At 40.8% G+C, this 6,644-nt stretch overlaps 1 gene segment (V, D, J or C); it reads right to left on the bottom strand.

Moving 5' to 3' along the window:
• Positions 1-1,572: 1,572 nt before the first annotated feature.
• LOC308117892 (Ig kappa-b4 chain C region-like) lies at positions 1,573-5,223 on the bottom strand. The segment is given in 3 exons: positions 5,218-5,223; positions 3,134-3,284; positions 1,573-2,082 (listed from the first exon to the last, which is right to left on the bottom strand).
• Between the last annotated feature and the right edge of the window lie 1,421 nt (positions 5,224-6,644).

Raw genomic sequence — 6,644 nt, 5'->3', positions numbered from 1 at the left:
TTATTTTGTAATGAAAATATGCAATTACACCTTTACAATGAATTTGAGCATGATTTTAGTTTTACACACTATATAATTCCTCTCTCACTTATCCGGGTGGCAAACACCGTCACCCAGATCACATTGCACCGATTAAGAACCTTCCTGAAGGTGGTGTCTCACACCGGACACCACCTTCACGTGGGCTCACCACCTGCAGGAAGGTTCTTAATTGGTGCAATATTGTCAGGTCCAACCTCTGAACATTTATTAATTCTGCAAGGAAGAACACACACAAGTTTAAGATTGGTTTTTACTCGCGAGGAGTACGGACAGAGAGTGTTTCAGTTACAATCTCCAACTCGCTCTGAAAAACCTCTGCCGCCTCCTCTTCTTTTATTAGGTTTCCTCTTATCTGATTTCAAGGCACTTCCCATCTGCAGACCACATTCCTCCTAACCATAAAAGATCACAGTGGAGAAATACAAGTCGTATTAGATGAGAAAGACTGTTGGTACAATGAATGTGATAACCTTTCGTAAGATTATTCCAACAAATATGATCTGGGTGACGGTGCTCAGACTGACACCTCCACCACCCGGAAATGGATTAGAGGGAGAAAATGGATGATGGAAGATTCAAAATGTCTAAACCTTTAATAAACAGCAGGTTTTATCCTCAGAACTTCTTGATATTGTAGGTGACTCTTCATCAGGTGAAGTAACCCAGTGCCGATGGCTTTTATGACACTAATAGATATTGGTGACTCAGGACCCGCCAGCAGGCCTCGGGTGACGTCAGCGTATTCAAGCCCTCTGATTGGCTCGTCAGAGAGTTCACTCTCCAGCGCCAGCTGACTGCATCTGGAGCGAGCTGCATTCACAATATTATGTGTGTTTATTTAATAGTGGTTTTGTCAACCGACAATGGCTAAAGGAGAAGATAAAGAGATGTGGTTGCAGATTTATTGTCAAAACAATTTTCAAGAATGACGTTTCCTAGAGGTCATTGAACGCACCGCAGGGCTCCAAGCACACAGAGGTCCGGTACAATTTACTTGTGCTCACTACAAGTTCCATGGCAGGATTCAGGATTATGTTATTCGCCATTATATTATTTTCAAACCATGAAAAACGTTTGTCACCGTCCACGGCCCCCAGGAATTCTGGGAATAACAGCGGCTTTTTTTATGAAGCTGAAACAGAAGGAGACTTGAACTTTGATTCTTTTCATCATAAAGGTATTTATTCTGGCAACACGAGTATCTATCTGTGATGCAAAGGCTTTTTATACTGCATCTCTGCATGATGACCTGGTTTTTGTAGCCATAAAAAAGTGATTGAGGGGTGGATTGACTCAGACCAGCACTAGTGAAGGCCGAGGTCTGAAATGCAAGGCTGCCACTGTTACAATCTAATCCTACCATTTATAGGACATGCAAACACGTTTCAACTTCCAGCTTTTATTGAAAGATATAAATATGGATGTGAGGATATAAACACTCTCATATACTATTTTTCCATTCATCCATCTTCTAAACCGCTTTGCCATGATTATTTTATTGTTGTAAAAAAGTCATGAAAGACCAAAGATTGAGGTGAAAACTGTCTTTATTTTGTCAAAGCTTGAAGAAAATGATGATGAAAGAAGATGAATATTGATGAAGTCAGTTTGCTTTGATGATAGAAGAAAGTGAAAGAGGGTGAATGACAGAGGTGAGATCAGTGTGAGAGTAAAAGCAGTGTGAGAGTCCCAGTGAGTCCGGTCAGGACTGGGAACACTGGTCTCTCCTCAGTGTCTCTCTGAGGGGAGTCTGGGAGCCCCGGGTGGCCTCACAGGTCACAGAGCCCACCTTCCTCCACTGGTCTGCAGGGAGCCTCAGGGTGCTGCTCCAGCTGTAGAGGCCGTCCTTCTGCAGCACCCCGGGGCTCCTGCTCTCCTCCCAGCTGCTGCTGCTGCTGCTGCTGCTGCTGTCCTCCACCTTCCAGCTCAGACTCCAGTCTGAGGGGAAGCCCTCGTTGGCCAGGCACATGAGCGTGGCCTTCCCCTGCTGCAGCTCCTCTCTGGAGGGGGGCAGCACCGTCAGGGTGGGGCGGGTATCACCTAGGAGACACCAATCAAATTAGAGGACAGGGAGCACCCAGCTGTCAATCAACCAGCACACACCTGGACAGCTTTAGTGGGAGACAGCTGATTTGGTCCTGGAAGAAGTTGCTGTCAGAGGCTTTTTCTGCTCCAGCAGTCACTCACTCACACATTGTTTCACTTCCCTTTAAGAAGCCTCTCATGCACATCAGCACAGAGAGAATCATCCAACACTTTGACCTGAAATACCTCAAACTACACAGGAAGGAACACAAGCTGATGTCTCAACGTTTACTCTTCATTTGCATCAACGTTATCAGAAAGTTTACACTTTACAACTTATGACTGGAAACTTTAACATGAACTTCAAATCTAAATTAATATTTTCAATTATTAGGAGCAAAATGTGAAAAAAACAGTAAATAAAGATAACTTCTCAGGAGGATTTGATTATTCTACATTTATCATCAGTATTTCTATTTTACTGTAAAATAACAATATTAATAATACATTTTAAAGTAAGAAGAGAAACAGAATTGGGAAACATTCTATAGAACCAAGAATAAATCCAGCTGTGATGAAGAGACACTCAATAAAACAAGAAGAATAAAACCTGCACACATTCCAACACAAACACATTTCAAACAGTGGACATGTCAACTAAAACTCAGCCCAAAGACAGACCAGTGCACCAGAAATGTCCCTAAATACACAGGTCAGTGTAAAAACAGCTTCAACATGAGACTGGTAGAGTTAAAACAGTGTGTTCCACAGCCATCAGGCTCTAACTGAGCACATTTAAAGACTGACAATATCTTTGGTTTTGTCATTTAATCCTTATGAGATTTTAATCCGGTGTAAATTTAAAACTAATAACTTTTCTCTGTGATCAAATTAAAGTGAAACAGAGCTGAGCTAAACTACATGAAATCAATGGAGATTAAAACTTGATCACTACAATAATTATTAAGAAAAAAAACATCTTTCTAATCTCAAATCATTCAAAACAAGGTTTAATGTAGGAATTTGAATTATTTAGTTGAAAGAATTAAAAGGAGAATAAACTTACTTCCAACATCCAGTCTGGTTCCTCCACCGAACGTGTACCACAGTGATACAAACTCATTGAGCCGCTGTACAAAAACCTCTGACTGTAGAGAGACGCCACTCTCTGATTCTGAAACCAACAAACTCACCAAAACAACTTTTACCACCTGATCCTAACGGAACACAAGAGAACAGTTCTTTCATCTGCAATGTCTACTTGAAATACATATATTTATAGGGATTGTTTTAAAGATTATTTTATATTTATTCAATAATATCTTTTGGAATTTATTCCTAAATAGATTTGGCAGCAAAAATAGGACATTTTTAAAAAGTAAAAACTACAGACATATCTTTAATTATTCAGTTTAATTCCTTAATATTCTTATAAAAGTTTGAATCCAGAGTGAAACTGAGAGATGAAAGTGATCCAGGTCCCTGTTGGAGTCAGTCAGAACATTTCCATAGAGCCACTTTGCATCAGCAGCACCATGCTCCAGTGCTCTGGGAGAGTTTATAGTCCTGACAGTTGAAGACTGGATGACTGACAGCCGTCCTTCATGACAACAGAAGACAGAGAAATCCTCCTCATCAGAAACATGAGTGTGATCTGCGTCCTCATCTGGACTCTCCTCTGCTGCTGCTTCACAGGTAAAGTCCAGAGAATCAAACTCCTCTCCTCTGTCAACATCCGTCCCTCTGATATGAAGCCCACAAAACCATGAGGCTGCTTGATGTTTCTGTCTGTGTTTCCTCAGAGTCCAGAGGCCAGGTCACAGTGACTCAGCCTGCAGCAGTCAGCTCTGCTCTGGGAGCCTCCGTCACCATCACATGTAGGACCAGTCAGAAAGTTTATTATAGTTCTGGTGAGCACCGTTTAGCCTGGTACCAACAGAGAGATGGACAACCTCCTAAAAGGCTCATTTACTGGGCCAGCTCCAGAGATTCAGGGACTCCAGATCGTTTTACAGGCAGTGGATCAAACTCTGACTTCACTCTGACCATCAGTGGAGTTCAAGCTGAAGATGCTGCAGTTTATTACTGTCAGAGTTATCATTACATCAACAGTCAGTGGGTGTTCACACAGTGAAAAACCGTCGTACAAAAACCTCCCTCAGTCAGACTGAACAGAAACTGACTGCTGCACACTGATACACTTCACTGAACACACACACACACACACACACACACACACACACACACACACACACACACACACACACACACACACACACACACAGGTCTACTGAGCGCAGAGTTCAACACCACTTAATACCAAACTAAAGTTTGTGCAGAAGCTTTTAGCTCCAACATCTTCATGACAACCATATACTGTAGGATCCCATCTTGTGAAAAGGTTTAACACGGGGAATAGCCTCTGATTAAATCATTTAATAAACTAAACTGTGTCTCGGTGGGGAGTTGAACACGGGCCTACTGATTGCAAGGAAAGAATTCCTCCACTAGACGAGCAGCATATTGATTTACAAGTGAGATTCTTACACAGATTTTATTATGACCTTACACTCACTTTACCTCCAGTTTCTCCTCTAAAGTCAGAGTTTTACATTTATACACCAGTAAATAATCAACCTCATTCATTTGGATTCTTAACTGTTAGCTCTCGCGGCGCATAAGCTGGCGTCACAACTCACTCAGTTACCTTGAAAAAGTAATCCAATTACTGATTACTAGTTATTCCTTGAAAAAGTAACTTAGTTACCTTACTGATTACTTGTTTTTAAAAGTAACTAAGTTAGATTACAAGTAATCTTATAGTTACTTTCAGCAGCTGCCAACAACATGCCCCCCTCAATCTCAACATAAAAAGGACAACTGGTTTTACCAGAAACTGAGTTCTGATCACTGCCTGGCCTCCTGCTGATCCAGATTTAACCTTTGACCTTCATTCTTTGTTGTATTTATATCCGACTCATGGTTTTATTATCAGATTTTTACTATTACTGGTATTTATTAGTACATAGTTTAGTCTATTGTTGCACTATTTATCTGTTTTCAATAGAGCAATAGTATTTATTTGTTTGCACAACCTGCTCTATGCAACATTTTAATGACAGAGTAACGTGTTATTAATTAATGCGTTACCGGCATGACTGTGGCTATGTCCCGCTGGTCTTCCCTCCCCCTCTCTCTAACTGGTAACTTGGTAAAGATGGTGATTCTCCCTAAATTTCTTTATTTGTTCCAACACATTCCAATTTTTATAAGAAAATCTTTTTTTTTAACAGATCAGACAATAATATAATGTTTGTGGTTGAACCAGACTCCTTGCATCAAAAAATTATTCTACAACTTCCCAAAAAGCGGGACGGTCTTGCACGACGTAACATCATACAATACTATTGGTCATGCAATATTAATAAGCTCTGTCATTGGCTGGACAATGAAGCCGACACAGATCCTTCATGGGCTCAAATAGAACGGCGATCTTCAAGGTTCTCTCTCCAGTCCCTCCTCACTTCTCGTCTCCCTGTTAACATTCATAACATCTAACAGAACCCTGTTGTCAACAATTCCTTGAAAATCTGGCTGCAGTTCCATAAATATTAAAGCTTGAATAACCCCTCAATTTAAGAACTGATTGTTAAAAACCATCTATTTCCGCCCTCCCTATCACATCCTGCATTTTAAATCTGGCAAAACAAGGGCCTGGGGCCTCATTTATAAAACACTGCGTAGGATTCCTACTAAAACTGTTGGTGCGCTCTAAAGCTGAAAATGGCGTGCGCCCAAACAAATTCAGATTGGTGAAACCGTGCGTACTGCACTTTCCTGTTATAGATCACAGTCCACCTGGAAGGTCCCACAGTTGATGTCCCGCCCTCAACACGTCCACTTTTAACCATAAATGGTCGATGCAAAGTGTCTCGTCAATATCTTTGCATCTCAATCGGCCCGTTGATCGCCGGCATTTGACGCTAAATCCTGAGAGAAAAGAAAAGAAAAGGAATTTTACAGAGAGAGAAATAGTCATGGAGGAGGTGGAGGTCAGGAAAATTATATTAGTTGGTGGTCACCAGTGTTGCCACAGTTACCTTGCAAAAGTAATTAGATTACTGATTACTAGTCACTCGCCTAAAAAGTAATTTAGTTACTTCATTAATTACTTGTTTTTAAAAGTAACTAAATTGGATTACAAGTAACTTTTTAGTTACTTTCAAAAGTTGCCGACACCGCCCCACGTCTCTAAATAAAAAGGACAACTGGTTTGGCCACAAAGTGAGTTCTGATCACTGCCTGGCCTCCTGCTGATCCAGATTTAACCTTTGACCTTCATTCTTTGTATTTATATCTGACTCATTTTGTAATGATCAGATTTTTACCATTACTGGTATTTATTTACCCAGTTGTAGTCTGTTGTTGACCTTTTAATTACCCCCCTTGAGGAGAAATTAGGTCTTTTATTGATTGATTGTTTGAAAAAGAAAAAAATAGTGTTGACATTTCTTGGTTTCCGTTGTTTCGTGTCACCTGAATGCACCGTTAGAGCGAGTTGGTCTGTGATTGGCTGA

Source organism: Lipophrys pholis (assembly GCF_963383615.2).
Source record: "Lipophrys pholis genome assembly, chromosome: 12".
Lineage (NCBI taxonomy): Eukaryota > Metazoa > Chordata > Actinopteri > Blenniiformes > Blenniidae > Lipophrys > Lipophrys pholis.
The sequence above is the reverse complement of the archived record's forward strand: the minus strand, read 5'-3'. Positions and strand labels throughout refer to the sequence as shown.